Here is a 15,343-nt window from a genome sequence, read left to right as displayed (position 1 = left end):
GTGTAAAAGAATAAACAGAGGCCACAGTAAAAAGGGTTTATCTACACAAAGCTCTGGATTAGCTGTGTCTGCTAAATGTAACCACCATGAGGAAGATAAACTGCTCGCTCACCAAGCATATAAACAGTACAGTACAGGTAACCAGGCTTAGTTTCTATTGTGTGGGTTTGCTAAGATTTGAACTGGCATTTCCTGGGGAAATGATATATAAAAGTTAAAATCTGTATCAGAAAATCTGGTGCTGAAACAGATCATATCAAGGCAACCTGCAGGTGGTGTCAAACAGTATTGGCCACAGCACAGATACAGTCAGCACTTTCACTGAAAAGGGGTTTGGAGGGCATAAAATACTGATCACTATAATGGAAGGAAACCCTTTATAACCTATGGGGTCCGCAGGTAACAGTTTTTTTAAGTGGATTTGGTTTCCCTTTTTTAAGGACCTCAAGCAGACCCGAAGAACGGAAACCCGAATGCAGGTGCGAACATAGCATTAGCTTGCCATGAGGAAGTAACAAGTCAAGTCCCGGAACGCGTAGCTCAGTCATGGAACTTACTATTTTTGTAGTTACGATGTAACTCTTAAATCTTTGAACAACAATAAAAGTGATTTTTTTTTTTTTTTATACTTACCTTGGAATTACTCCGGATTTTTTCCTGGTTTGGAGCTGGATTTTACTCTAATACATGAAGCTGGCATTAGGCAGTTTTGAAAACAAAGCCAGGTGTGGACTGAAAAGAGAAAATATTAAGGAAAGGCGCTATTCTTCCTCATTTATTTTTCTTCCACTCCAGGTTTTAGCCTCAAAACTACAGCAAAAATTTCATGCAGAATCAGACCATGTGCTGGCAGCCTAACACAGAGTTTTTTTATTTGCAGTCGGATTTTGTAGCGGAATCTGGCTCAAAATCCGCCTCCAAAAAAGGCTCTTAATGACTTCAATGGTAGATGCTCATTTTTTCCCCCCACTAGCGCGAAAAAGAAGCAAGATGCCGCTTCTTCTCACGGATTCCACGGCTGAGATAGCTACAGCGTCCGCGGTGCAAAACTCCGGGGGCTAGTCGCGTGGAAAGTTCACACATGGAATTTGGTTTCCACCGTGTGAACATACCTTAAGGGTCCATTCACAGGGAGGAAAATGGTGTGGAATTTCAGTGCTGAAAAAAGCCTCCCATTGACTTCAATGGGTTCCTTTCCAATAATCACAATTTTGTCCCACTGTCTATGAACTTTTTACCATTAAAACAACTATATGAATATTGGGGAAGATTATGTCTAATGTATCATCTTCCTAAATCAGTCAGATGGCCTGTGTCAGAATAGAAATCTACACCTCTTGAACTGTTGTACTTTTGGCAGAAAACTGGCATGAAGTCTAATGAATGTGATGGATGAAGGTGCCCTGTCCCGATTCCCACTCTGCCCACATTCGCACAATATAGAAAGCAAGGCATGGATCAGGCCTTGTAGCGCACACTGGGTGCAAGAAAAGGTCTTGCACCAAATATCAGTCACAATATCACCCCTTCATGACAGAAAACTGAGGTAGAGGGACTGATGAATTCCCTCTATTGAGTGTATGTACACAAATGACTAAACCAAGCACGTACGCCACAATTCATCGTGTGAAACATTGTATGTACTGCCACAAGTTATGTTGAAGCTTTATTTAAGTTCACTGATGGACAATTCTGATAAATAAGAGGGGAAAAAAAAAGAAAAAAAAACAAATATGACGGACCAGAATCCACACCATATTTTTTCTCAAATAAATGTGAAGAGCTTTAATTTATTAATGGGTTAAGCAAATCAGTTTGGTCATCATTCGGAGGGTCCCAACATGTTAGGAAACTGCCACGTTTTCTGTAGGGTGTCTGCTATCCCATTTTTAACACGTAACAGAGAAATGCCTTAAGAACTCCAGAAGCTGAAAGAACAGAGGGGAAGAAAATGGCTTAACAGGCGATGTCTAAAATCTAGGTTAGGACAGTCCATGCACTTATGTGGTGAAACACTTCATTAATAGGAGATGGTTAGTCTGGGCATAAAGATGTTTACTAGCGTTATGTAGGGTAGAGAAGCAGTGAAATGGGTTATGTAATGGAAGCATTGCGAAAATAGCTATGGGAAGAGGGTTGCATAGCAACAGTTTACAGATCCGCAGGTTTACAAGCATCCTGACATTTCTGTGAAACATGAATACTTCAGTACAGGCCACTATTAGTACATCAGCAGTACGGAGGGGCCCAGGCATAGGAATTGCTGCCATGACATAACCATTAGAGGTCAGAACATCTATGAAAAAAAAAAAAAAATCTTCTCAATATTGCTCTGGTCTAGTCAGTGATAATAAATGACCCCATCTTAAGCCAGTTACTGCCATCTCATACCACATCTGCCAGTGTTGAAAACATTTTACTTTTTAATTCATATAGTTCTAACAAGTCCTATATCTGGAGAAAATATAACAGGTAAAGCATCTGTATAGTCATACGTCAAACACTCAGTGTGGGGCGAATGACTAAACTACAAGCTGATGCATAGCCGCTCATGTGACCAAGTATCAAAACCCAGCCTCACCTGTAATATCATAACAATGCCGCATACCAGTGCAAATCCTTCCTTCTGCCTAGCAGTCCACACCCGCACAGTCTAAACACTAAGCTCTAGTCACCAAGATTTATTATACAGCACAGTGCACCAGTTCAAGATATAGAAAAAGTGGCGTGGGATGGTGCGCTGAATATATAGAGAGTGTGCCCGGGAGGACCCCACTGCAGAAACCGCCAGAGAGCCTGGCGTCAGGGTGAACCTAGCGACAGATTTAGTATACATGAACAGGAAGGACTATTCTCCTGCTGGGAGTACGCAAAAAAAGTATTAATTCAAAGAAAGCAAGAAAAGGTCTTGACAACTCTGAGAAACTGGAAGAAAAAAAAACAAAAACAAACTATCCATTCACATATTTTGATGCTCAATTTTAGAGGATACAAAAAAAAACAAACAAATGACGCGAAAAACAAATTAAATCTGATGATGACTATCTGTTTACATAGAGTCAATGTTAGGGTTAGAAAAAAATTTGTTAGAAAAAAAGGGTACAAATTATGAGCAGGGCTTTGAATTATAGAGATGAATATTTGCACATTTTCCACCTTGGATCCTTAAAGAAAATGCTATTATTTCCAAGAGATTCATCACTTAAGATGAGAAAAAAAAAACAACAAAAAACGAACAAACAAAAACTAGGTATACTCACCTCTCCTGGGCGTCCAGTAGACTCCTAGCGCCTTATTTTGGCCTTTTCCAGACCCGGATTAGGTCACACGCCCCAGGTGCATGTCCATGTCACCAACGCTGGGTTGAAGCATTGTGACATCAGAGCGCCCCGGAGTCCCTTTCTCCCTGCTATATTCTGTCCCGTAGCCATTACAATATGGGATAGTATGTAGCAGAGAAGCAAGGACTCCTAAGATCTTAGATAACTACTATAATGTTAGGAGTCTGTCCGCTAACATATTGTACAGGCCTACAAATGTGGCAGAACTGTCCAAAACTTTTTAAATGTGAAACCAGCCTAAGGGTGCACTCACACAGAGGAAAATGGCGCTGAATTTGGAGCGGAATCCGCCTCAGAATCCACACGAAAAAAAGCCTCTTCTTCTGGTGGTCCAGCTTCCAACGCCTGCGCAGTACGCTCATGTAGTGAATTACAAGAGAAAGAGCGGAGTCCCAAAAATGGCCGTTGGCCATTTTTGGGAGGCCGCTCTTGCAGTTCAATACAGGAGCGTACTGCGCAGGCATCAGAAGTTGGACCAAAATGGAAGACAGAAGAGGCGGGGTTGCAGCTGAAGATGGAGGCGTCGCTGGAGTGAGCTCTCTGGCAGCGGTGGGGACGCTCCCATCGCCGTTTGATCACTGGGGCCTGCCCTCATTGCTGTAGAGAGCTCATTTGCATACCGGTTGAAACCAGTATTTCTAAGGAACGGCGCCACAGAGACCACGTCTAAAGGTAAGAGACGAATGGCCTTTCTTAAGGCTATTCCGACGTGATAATTAGAGAAAAAAAAAAAAAAGTTGCTTTAGTGGTAGAATCCCTTTAAAGAGGACCTTTACGCACTTCTGCTCCTCTGATTTTGGCACAGTTGTCATTTTTTCTCCAGCCCCCACTGTTCCAATATATTTATGTTAGTTTTGGTACCTTATATACAATTTGGGCCCTGTAATGTCAGGTGAGTGGTGCCAAACAGAAAGAGGCAAGAGGTGTGAATCTGACAATGTCCACCTATGATTAGAGCTCTGAATCACACCCACTAATCTTCACCTGACTGACACCGCCCTCCTGACAGTTCAGAGCCTAAATAGCAAATCAGACGCCAAAACTACCAGCACTTACTGCTCAGGAATGGTGGGAACTAGAGAAAAATTCCAGCTGTGCCAAAATCAATGAAGCAGTGAACGGAAGTTAGAAAAGGTCCTACAGTCAACTATACAACCACAATATCCATTTATGCTGTATGAGACCCAACACACAAAAAACCCCACCACCCTTTCTGACAGGCAACAAAGGATTCAATTGCCCCTTATGTTCCCGTGGTTGCATTTGAGATTAGGTAAATAATAAAAGCTTTATTCAACATTCCCACCGCTAAGAGGATGGGGGAGTCACTTTATTAACACCTACACATAGCAAACTACATTTTAGCTTCTCGCCGATATAATGAATATGGAAACCATAGCAACTGAGGCTTAGGCGCCACAATCCTAAAGATATGAAGGAATCAGGGAGTTAATGACTGGATTTTATCCAAACCCAATACTGTTCAGCAAAACACACAGTCCACTGAACATATGGATGACTACTAACAGCCGACAAGGTGTAGCACACACAAAGGCGGCCGCTGGGATAGAACAAGAGCAACCCACAACTATACAGTAAAAAGATTCAGCTAGTGAAATTGTACAATTACAGTATCAAAAAAAAACAAAAAATCAGATTGTGAAATTTACCATCCACACATATGTCAGCATGCACAAGGGCAGCACTGAACGCAAATGAAGATGCCTTCCTGTTGGTCTAAGTCTAGTGGCTGCTGCTCCCCTATACATGTATATATATAACTGCAGCACGTATACAGGTACATGAGGAAACATAGGGAACTACAAGACACAACCTCGGACACTAAGCAGCACATGCACTATACACTCCATTTCCAACCACTGTGTATTGCAGTAGAAGAGGTTTATAGTGATATATTCTGTACCCCTGTAAGCAGTAAAACGTCTAAGAATTACAGATTTCAGTTTGTATATTAAGAGCCGAATCTGGTAACAACATGGCAGTGATGTGAGGAATTCAGAGCCGCCCCCATTAAACAGTAAATGTGGTTGGAGAGACATTTTATGGAATTTCTCTTGTACATAAAATGAGCATTTACAATATCAGTTTCTAATCTATTTTACCATCTGTCAAAATCTGTTTGTACAAGCTTGGCACCATTTTGTCCCCAAATGTCCCACAATTTTGTGAAAGCTATTTCTTGCTTTCTATCTTAAAAATGATAAGAACTCATCATTAGACTTGTAGATACGATCATGTTCTATGAAAACATCAGCCCAATTATTTCAGACACCCACCCACATTTTTACAGGGTATGGTCTCCCTGGGTTAATAGGTCTAATATCCCAGTCTGTCAAATGGTCTACAACCCTAATGTGTTGTTGTGGTTGAGTGTTGCATTCTTTTACACAAACACACACCATGTGCTGCCCATCCCTTACACTTTGTATACTCTTGGTTATTTACCTTTTTATCCCTATTATCCCATAGGACTTATTATTTTGGATTTGTCATTGTATATTTATATTATATTGTGTAAGTTTCATTTATTCTCAAGATTGTTTCATATACTGTTAGTCTGCCTTACCAATGTCTTATTGTTATAGTTCAATAAATACCTGAAAATATATTATGTAAATATATAAATATATTGAAACAAAAAATGATAAGAACTTGAGAAAGTGAGAAGGCTGCTACGCACGGTCATTCATTGAGATCTACCAACAGCGTCTCATGTTTTTATCAAGAAAAGCCGGGTCTGGCTACACATCTCCCTTTATGCGGCTGCCAAAGCTTATAAGGACAGGGGTTATCTAGTCTCGGATCACAGGTTCTAGTGTAGATTGAAGGTGTAACATGAACCTTACTCACTTATTATATGGCATAAGAATATGTATTATCTTGTCATATGTCAAACATACTCTTTGGTCATACTAAAGCCATTTTTCCAGGTGCATAAAATTATACATTAAAGGACTATTCCTCCCTGAGCCTTTATGATTATTTCACTGACGCTAGGTTCACACTAATGTTTGGGTTCTCGTCATTCGGGTCTGATAATGGTGCCCGCTGGGTTTCCGATGGCTTATCTCTTCATCTATTTTAAGCGGATTCTGCTTAAAACAGCATCAATGCACTATAGAGATCGGCACTGTGGCCACAAAATGTAGGGTGATGGGGACTCCCGTTTCTCAAGATAGGAGACATTTACGGCATATGCTGTGGATACAGCCATATATAAACAGAAGGGAATACCCTTTTAAAAAGGATAAGCATGGGGGTCCCATCACTGGCCGGGGTATTGTGCTCCCTCTAGTGACTAGCTTAGAGATGCCCGCTCAGTCACATGTCTGAAGACACCAAGAAGATGGTCAAAAACATAGATCCTGCTAGCTTTATGGCCAGTGTGGCAGGGGAAATGGGAGAAAGGCTAGTAATGTTTTGGTATATTAGTGTCCATATTTTTAACCTTATTATTTTTATCCCTCTGAAATCCCCTTAAGACTACATGCACATGTCCATGTTAAAAAGGCATACGCATTATATGTGTCCTACCCGTGACTCCATAGACCCATGCATTTCCTTCTGCGACCCAAGCCAAAACACTGACAGGTATAGGGACCTGAGTTTTGCTTATGGCTTATAGTCCCATACACAGACCTGTGATAATACATAGGCATGTGTATGAGGCCATAATGGGTCATGTTAGCCATGAAAAATACAGCTAAGGCACACTTTGGTGTATGTGGAGCGTTAACTTGAAGCTCATCCTTAGTTTAGGAAATATATATATATATATATAAAAATAATGTATTCACAGATTTTTAATACAGCCACCAATTCTCAAGAATAAAAGCAGGCATGTGAAGGGGACAATACCGCTTTGTAGACTCTAGACACACATTATTACATTACAAGTCACACAGAGTGGTAAAGAAAAGGAGCGTTAGGTTGTACCAAAAACAAATCATACAGGTGAAGGGGGTCGGTCCCAAGCAAGGGAAAAAATACCCTGGGGGGCACCAAATTCTCTTGTGGTAGATAGTATGGAAACGCTCACCAGTTTCAATACACCTTCACTGGAGCCATATGCAGTATGGGCAAGGTGCTCACATCATTGTTGGCACGTGTGGCATGAAAATGATCACTTACGACAATCCTATAAACATTATTTCATTTATCAGCCATCACTCATGATACTACACAGGCAGCAAGACACATAAATAATACCCGGATCGATCACAGGGATTTCCTACGTGTGAAACTGATCATTACTATCCATGGATGACTCTCCTCAGCTTAGTGAGTGGCAGTCATCTCCTGTTTGTTGTGATGGACCAGGAAGTAGAGACAGCAGGGATCGGAGGCACTACAACCGGAGCAACAAGTATGAGGCCTTTTAGGGGTTTTTTTTTGCCAGCTGAAACAAGCACTTTAACATTAGACTTGACTATTTGACAGAACTCCGATGAGGGCTCCCCTGAATCCAGCGGCAACAAAACCTGCCTCCTTTACAGTAAGGATGACAAATTGATGATAGAGGCTCAAAGACGAATTGTAAAGCTGTAAATATATTGGAGCCAAATTCTAACACTGAATAAAAATTGCAGAACGCTTTACCTGATCCTACAGCAAGCTTCACTGAAGCAGAGACGTCATCAGGGGTTCCCAGGAGTGAAAACAATTTTCAGGGGTTCCCCTGCATTATCAGGCTGGAAATCTCTATTCTATGAAGACGGCGATTGTAGGAATGTGTAGCGATCCTCTAATCCTATCACCATTGTCTGGCACATAGTAACACTATTAATACGAGATGTATTACATCACATGGAAGAGAACGGTTCATCACCATTGTTCCCATCTAGCACCAGTTCCTTACATTGTTTTTTTTCAAGCACATTCCCATCCCCCTGCAGAAGGTTTCATCCCTCCAGCAGTTGTTGGTGTGCATGAATAATGCCTGCTGTGCTGCTGAGGTTTCCCTGCCATCTAGAAGAGGAGTCACTGGTGTTTTCCTCCAGGGTTTACCCTAGCACAGGGTGATGGGCTTCCATAAATCACTGCTGCTAGTCACATACCTTTCTAGGTTGTAACCTCCTAGCCAGGAGCAATGCAATAAACCTGACAAATACACACAAAACCCCATGTCATACTATGTAATGTACATACATGATCTGTCGCAAACATGGAATCTACAGTACAGAAGAATACAAGCTCTTCTTCATTTCCAACTGAATGTTTATTTATTCAGGGTGATATAATGGGAAATTTTAATGACTGTTTTTATTAGCATTAATACCATATGAATGAACGTGTGGCATGGAATGGGCACACAATACTGAGTCACTGGTTCCAATTCTGCATTTACTACAGACATTGAAAACCCCAACCTCCTGGAAATTTATATCTAGTACCCAGAATGCATAGAACAGCCCATATATTTTTACTGCCCAGAATGCCTGAATTCAGGGAAAGCAGACAATTCAAACATGGTTTGTCTATTCTGGTGATGGGGGCAGTGACTTCCCCACAAGAATCCTGCAGGTTTTATTCAGGAAATGCCCTCACTTACCAATTGTCTACGGTTTCTGGGACCCTCAATGAGGAGGCCACAGGACTAGTACAGCATCATGACCCCTTCTTATTTCTTTCTCTACATGGCACCATGTCCCATGAATGGGTCATTTTGAGGTTCGCTGGACAGAACCAGATCTGGGGAGTGATGTGCAAAAAAAAAAATCCACTGTGTTATTCTCTAGGGATCATTGGGTGTCTTAGAAGATCAGGCTCCTAGATAAATACCATAACTTACTATAGTGGGGAAATCCCTTACAAATCTAAGGCAATTCTGAGCCATAGTGACTTCACTAGATGGATGTCTAGGAACACCGGATCGCAGTGATAACTGAAATATTACGCTTTCTGACCCAACTATTGCAGGATTTGTATAAAAATCATTCCCGATCATGGCTTGTGAATGACAGCTTGTGTGTATAATATATAGGGACCCCATAGGCCAGCACAGGAGTCAAACTACAGGTATGAGGGCCACAATGAAACAGCTGTAGTGCCAATCTGTGCAGAGCGGGCACCAAAATAACTAGGACCAACTAGATGTATAATGTTATCCAGAATTGGTAGGTATGTGGTGTGGCATCACAATGTGCCAGTATGTCAACATAGCAATGGGAAACTTACCTGCCCTGCAAACAAGTGATGTGAGTCAGGGCACCAGAGTCCCATATATATGTGCATAATATATATATCCCTTATACACACACATACATATATATCTTATACATACATACACATACATACATATATATGTGGTCGGTATCCACAGCACAGCCTCTCCATACAATGCAGCAGGCTGAGGGCTCATCCAGCCATACACGTCCATACACAGGCCGGGGTCACGTACACTACACAGGGCACTACTCACAGGGTAGCCGTGCTCGTTCTCACACTGGGATGTGCCGTCCGCTGAAGGCCGGATACAGACGAATTGTGTGGGGGTCTTCCTGCCTGTGAGACCCCAGCCCGGAGCTGCTGCTTCCTCCCGCCTCTCCTCAGTGTCCGCTATGGGTGCAGTCGTAGTGAAGTCATGACCCCAGGACATCGCCGGGCTCCGCACACAACATGGCTCCCGAGCCCTGGGGCACTTCTCACACAGGTATGGGGTAAACACCTTCCTCCAGCAGTAGTCCTGCTATATGGACGGACACAAGAGCTGTGACAGACGCCCCTCCAGTTCCTTGGCCGACAAGACTGACGTATCCGGCGGATTACCCTACCCGGACAGGATCCTGCTTGATCTCGGGTTTTTTTTTTTTTTTTTTTTTTGAACGCAGCAACATCAGCTCCGCCCCCGGCCTGGCAACACAGTGAGTGAGGCGGAGTAGGCGCAGATTGTAGCGTTCTGGCGCCCCCTACTGTATGCAGCCTGCTATTGCTTACACTGGCACATTCCTGTCGAGTTTGTTCTACAGATCTACAACAGGGCTGTCCAAAGTTTTTGCAAGGAGGGCCAAATTTGGTATTATGCTAGGTTTACACCTGTGTTTGGGTTTCTGTTGCTCGGGACCTGAAAAAGAAACCCAATTCACTTGTTTGCTGTATTTCTGACCGAATAAAGCAGAGTGAAAATTACTGCTTAGGCTAAGTTCATACGGAGTTTTTTTGGTCAGGGTTTTGGCATTGTCAAAACCAGACCGGAAAATGCGTGAGGAGTTTCCTGAGGTGTTTTTTGCCATTTGAAGCATTTCCTGAAGCGTTGTTTGAGGCGTTTTTCGAGGAGTTTCCTGATCCGTTTCCTCTTGGGATGTGGTCATGAATTATATTTTAAAAAACCGCCTGGCGTTTTTGCCATAAAAATGGCTCACTTTGACTTGCATTGAAACCGTGAGCTGGAAAACGCTCAGGCTTCAAAAAAGGAATGAACATCTTGCTTCTTTTTTGCCGCTAACGGAAAAAAACACTAGCGGAAAAGACTCAGAAGCGTTTTGTATACTTTCAATGGTGAGGCGTTTTTTGGTTCAGGGTTTGGAGGCGGATTTCTGCCAAAACCCTGACCAAAAAACTCAGTGTGAACTTAGCCTTACAGGACTTTATGGATGGAATCCCCAAACGGGTAACCCGTCCTGCGGCCGCCCCTCATCCCTAGAAGAGAGCAGGTCATCTCTCTGCCTGCTCTCTGCAAGCTAACGCTGCCCCCTGCTACCCACACGCTGGGTGACGTGGCCACGTAATCAGGCCAGCACCCGACGTGTGCCTGCGCTCCTACGCGGTCTCACAAGATTGCTGCGCAGGCTGAAGATCAGACAGCAGTAAGTACACTGCTGCTGAAAAAAAACACGCTCAGGCAGAGAGCAGGTCCTCTCCCTTCCTGCTCTCGACAATCGCTCCGTTCGGCCCTGCCCCCTCCGCTCGGCCCGTCCCCTCCACTCGGGGGGGGGGGGGGGCGTGGCTTTCTGACGTCTGCTTCAGGCGGCAGAAAGCCATGGTTCACCCCTGCGTGCAGGTGTGGATCCAACCTTAGTCAAATATGGCGATGTATTGGCAATAACATTAACGCTACCTAACGTGTGACTGCTGAAGTCAGTGATTGGCTGCAGCGCTCAGCTACCTCAGCCCCAGCAGTGCCAACACAGGATGGAACAAGCGATCCAACAATGTAACAGAGGAACAGGGTGGAGGAACATTCCTTTTTCTTTTACCTCATTTTGAGTCAGGGTCACATCTCCTATGAGGCAACTTGTGTATATTGCCTCAGGCGAAAGCCTGCAGTTTCGCATGGAGGGTGGCACCAGAGGTCACATTACATTTTTTCTGGAACAGTAAAACTATTTCTCTTACAATTTTTGAAAAGTATTTTTAGCCATAAAGGAATACAAAGTTTGCAGTAATTAAAATAAATGTTGGTTTAATAATGCTAAGAGGTTGCTATTTAAAGAGATCCTATCATTGGATATTTTTTTTCTTGATAACACGACGGAATAGCCTTAAAGGGATTCTACCATTAAAAAACTTTTTTTTCTAGGTAACACATGGGAATAGCCTTTAGAAAGGCTATTCGTCTCCTACCTTTGGAAGTGCTCTCTGCCGCGCCGTTCGTTCAAAATACCGGTTTGTACCGGTATGCTAATTCGTTCTCTCGCAGCGATGGGGTCGTCCCCCAGAGCAGAAAATGCGATGGGGGCGTCCCCATTGCTGCTCGAAAACCGACTCCAGTGCCGCCTCTGTCTTCTTCTGCATCCTCCCCTTCCTTCTTTGGCTTGACGTCGGAAGATGGAGGCGTCGCTGGAGAGTTCTCTCGCAGCATTGGGGACGCTCCCAGTGCTGTTTGAGCGCTGGGTCCCGCCCTCAGTGCTGCGAGAGAACTCATTTGCACACTGAAGAAAACCCGGTTTTCTACCGAACGGTGGTGCAGAGAAGACATCTAAAGGTAGGAGACAAATAGCCTTTCTTAAGACTATTTCGACGTGTTATCGAGAAAAAAAGGGTATCCAATTATAGGATCCCTTTAAGCCTGATAAGCATTACAATAACCCCCTTAGGCTGAGTCCCTATGTTGCAGAAACACAGCTTTTTTTGTAGCTGCTTTTGTACTTTCTCATACCTCCCACCTTTTGAAGAACCGAAAGAGGGACAAAATGTGCGGTGCGTGTAGCGCGGCGCTGCAAATTTAGCCCCACCCATTTTTGTGTTGACTCCGCCCACTGATTAATTTTTCATGTGCCCGCACTCAGTATAATCTTCCTACAGTCACCCGTAAATTATATGTCCCCCCTCTATCTCTCCCCCAGGTTCATATACACCCTTCATCTGCCCCCAGTTTCATGTCCCCCCTCCATCTCTGCCCCCAGTTTCATGTCCCCTCCATCTCTGCCCCCAGATTCATGTCCTCCATCTCTGTCCCCAGTTTCATGTCCCTCCATCTCTGTCCCCAGATTCATGTCCTCTCCATCTCTGCCCCCAGATTCATGTCCCCTCCATCTCTGCCCCCAGTTTCATGTCCCTCCATCTCTGCCCCCAAATTCATGTCCCCTCCATCTCTTCCCCCAGATTCATGTCCCCTCCATCTCTGCCCCAGATTCATGTTCCCTCCATCTCTGCCCCCAGATTCATGTCCCCTCCATCTCTGCCCCCAGATTCATGTCTCCACATCTCTGCCCCCAGATTCATGTCCGCTCCATCTCTGCCCCCAGATTCATGTCTCCACATCTCTGCCCCCAGATTCATGTCTCCACATCTCTGCCCCCAGATTCATGTCCCCTCCATCTCTGCCCCAGATTCATGTCCCCTCCATCTCTGCCCCCAGATTCATGTCCCCTCCATCTCTGCCCCCAGATTCATGTCTCCACATCTCTGCCCCCAGATTCATGTCTCCACATCTCTGCCCCCAGATTCATGTCCCCTCCATCTCTGCCCCCAGATTCATGTCCCCTCCATCTCTGCCCCCAGATTCATGTCCCCTCCATCTCTGCCCCCAGATTCATGTCCCCTCCATCTCTGCCCCCAGATTCATGTCCTCTCCATCTCTGCCCCCAGATTCATGTCCTCTCCATCTCTGCCCCCAGTGTCATGCCGTCCTCTCCTTCATCTGCCCCCAGTTTCACGTTCCACCTTAGTGTACACATTACACTTAGCTTCTCCTTTGCTCCCTCGCCGCTCTCTGCGCGCCTCTCTCTCTCTCGCTGACACAGTTGTAGACGCGATGTGACTTCATCACATCGCGTCTACACAGCCAGTAGCCGCGTATGTGTTCAACTCAGATCTGTGTCCTCTGGACGCAGATTTGAGTTGAAATCGGGACATACCTCCCACCAACCGGGACCGCAGGACACGTCACCCAAATCGTGAATGTCCTGCGGAAATCAGGATGGTTGGGAGGTATGCTTTCTATGTATTTCCCATTCCTTTTGTAGCCATTCTTGGCCTTGGTTACAAAAAAACACAGCAAAATCTGCAACATGGGTCAAAGGACAGATCTGAGTTGAACACATACGCGGCTAAAGCAAGGAGCTCACACAGGTCAGCTCCTTGCTTCGCCGCTGCACGCGCCTACTGGCTGTGTAGACACGATGTGATGAAGTCACATCGCGTCTATAACTGTGTCAGCGAGAGAGAGAGGCGCGCAGAGAGCGGCGAGGGAGCAAAGGAGAAGGTAAGTGTAATGTGTACACTAAGGTGGAACGTGAAACTGGGGGCAGAGATGGAGAGGACATGAATTTGAGGGCAAAGATGGAGAGGACATGAATCTGGGGGCAGAGATGGAGAGGACATGAATCTGGGGGCAGAGATGGAGGGGACATGAATCTGGGGGCAGAGATGGAGGGGACATGAATCTGGGGGGAGAGATGGAGGGGACATGAATCTGGGGGCAGAGATGGAGGGGACATGAATCTGGGGGCAGAGATGGAGGGGACGTGAATCTGGGGGCAGAGATGGAGGGGATGTGAATCTGGGGGCAGAGATGGAGGGGACATGAAACTGGGGGAAGAGATGGAGAGGACATGAATCTGGGGGCAGAGATGGAGGGGACATGAATCTGGGGGCAGAGATGTGGAGACATGAATCTGGGGGCAGAGATGTGGGGACATGAATCTAGGGGTAGAGATGGAGGGGACATGAATCTGGGGGCAGAGATGGAGGGGACATGAATCTGGGGGCAGAGATGGAGGGACATGAATCTGGGGGCAGAGATGGAGGGGACATGAATCTGGGGGCAGAGATGGAGGGGGACATGAATCTGGGGGCAGAGATGGAGGGGACATGAATCTGGGGGCAGAGATGGGGGACATGAATCTGGGGGCAGAGATGGAGGGGACATGAATCTGGGGGCAGAGATGGAGGGGACATGAATCTGGGGGCAGAGATGTGGGGACATGAATCTGGGGGCAGAGATGGAGGGACATGAATCTGGGGGCAGAGATGGAGGGGACATGAATCTGGGGGCAGAGATGGAGGGGACATGAATCTGGGGGCAGAGATGGAGGGACATGAATCTGGGGGCAGAGATGGGGGACATGAATCTGGGGGCAGATTCTTTGCAGACCCCCGAGTATAATGATCGGCGGACCGAGAGAGGTAAGGGAACGTAAAAAATACTGTTACTTACCTCTCCACGATCCTGCCAGGCCTCCTTCATACTTGTCTGACGTCACATGAACCCGGCCTGCTTCCCGGGTCATGTGACATCCAACGTCATTAAAGAAGGACGAGAGTGGTGGCCGACAGCATAGGAGCCGGGGGACAGGTAAGCAACTGATTTTTTTTTATGTCTTTATTCCCCCGGGTCTCCGATTATTATACTCTGGGGTCTGAAAAGATCCCAGAGTATAATAATTGTTTATGGGTGTCCACAGTGGGACATAATACTATGTGCAGGGGCCACTATTGGGGATAATACTGAGTGCAGGAGACACTATGGGGAATAATACTGTATGCAGGGGCCACTATTGGGGATAATACTGTGGGCAGGGGCAACTATGGGGGATAAT

The 15,343-nt window shown here is 45.2% G+C and overlaps 1 protein-coding gene across 1 annotated transcript in view; it reads right to left on the bottom strand.

The window, feature by feature from the left end:
* CDK17 (cyclin dependent kinase 17) overlaps positions 1-10,159 on the bottom strand; it is a 110,559-nt gene extending 100,400 nt beyond the window's left edge. Inside the window, exon 1 of the mRNA XM_075274560.1 lies at positions 9,784-10,159. The gene's annotated coding sequence lies outside the window, so the exon portion shown is untranslated. The remainder of the gene's footprint in view (positions 1-9,783) is intronic.
* Positions 10,160-15,343: the final 5,184 nt, after the last annotated feature.

This window comes from Leptodactylus fuscus, chromosome 5, assembly GCF_031893055.1.
Source record: "Leptodactylus fuscus isolate aLepFus1 chromosome 5, aLepFus1.hap2, whole genome shotgun sequence".
Lineage (NCBI taxonomy): Eukaryota > Metazoa > Chordata > Amphibia > Anura > Leptodactylidae > Leptodactylus > Leptodactylus fuscus.
The sequence above is the reverse complement of the archived record's forward strand: the minus strand, read 5'-3'. Positions and strand labels throughout refer to the sequence as shown.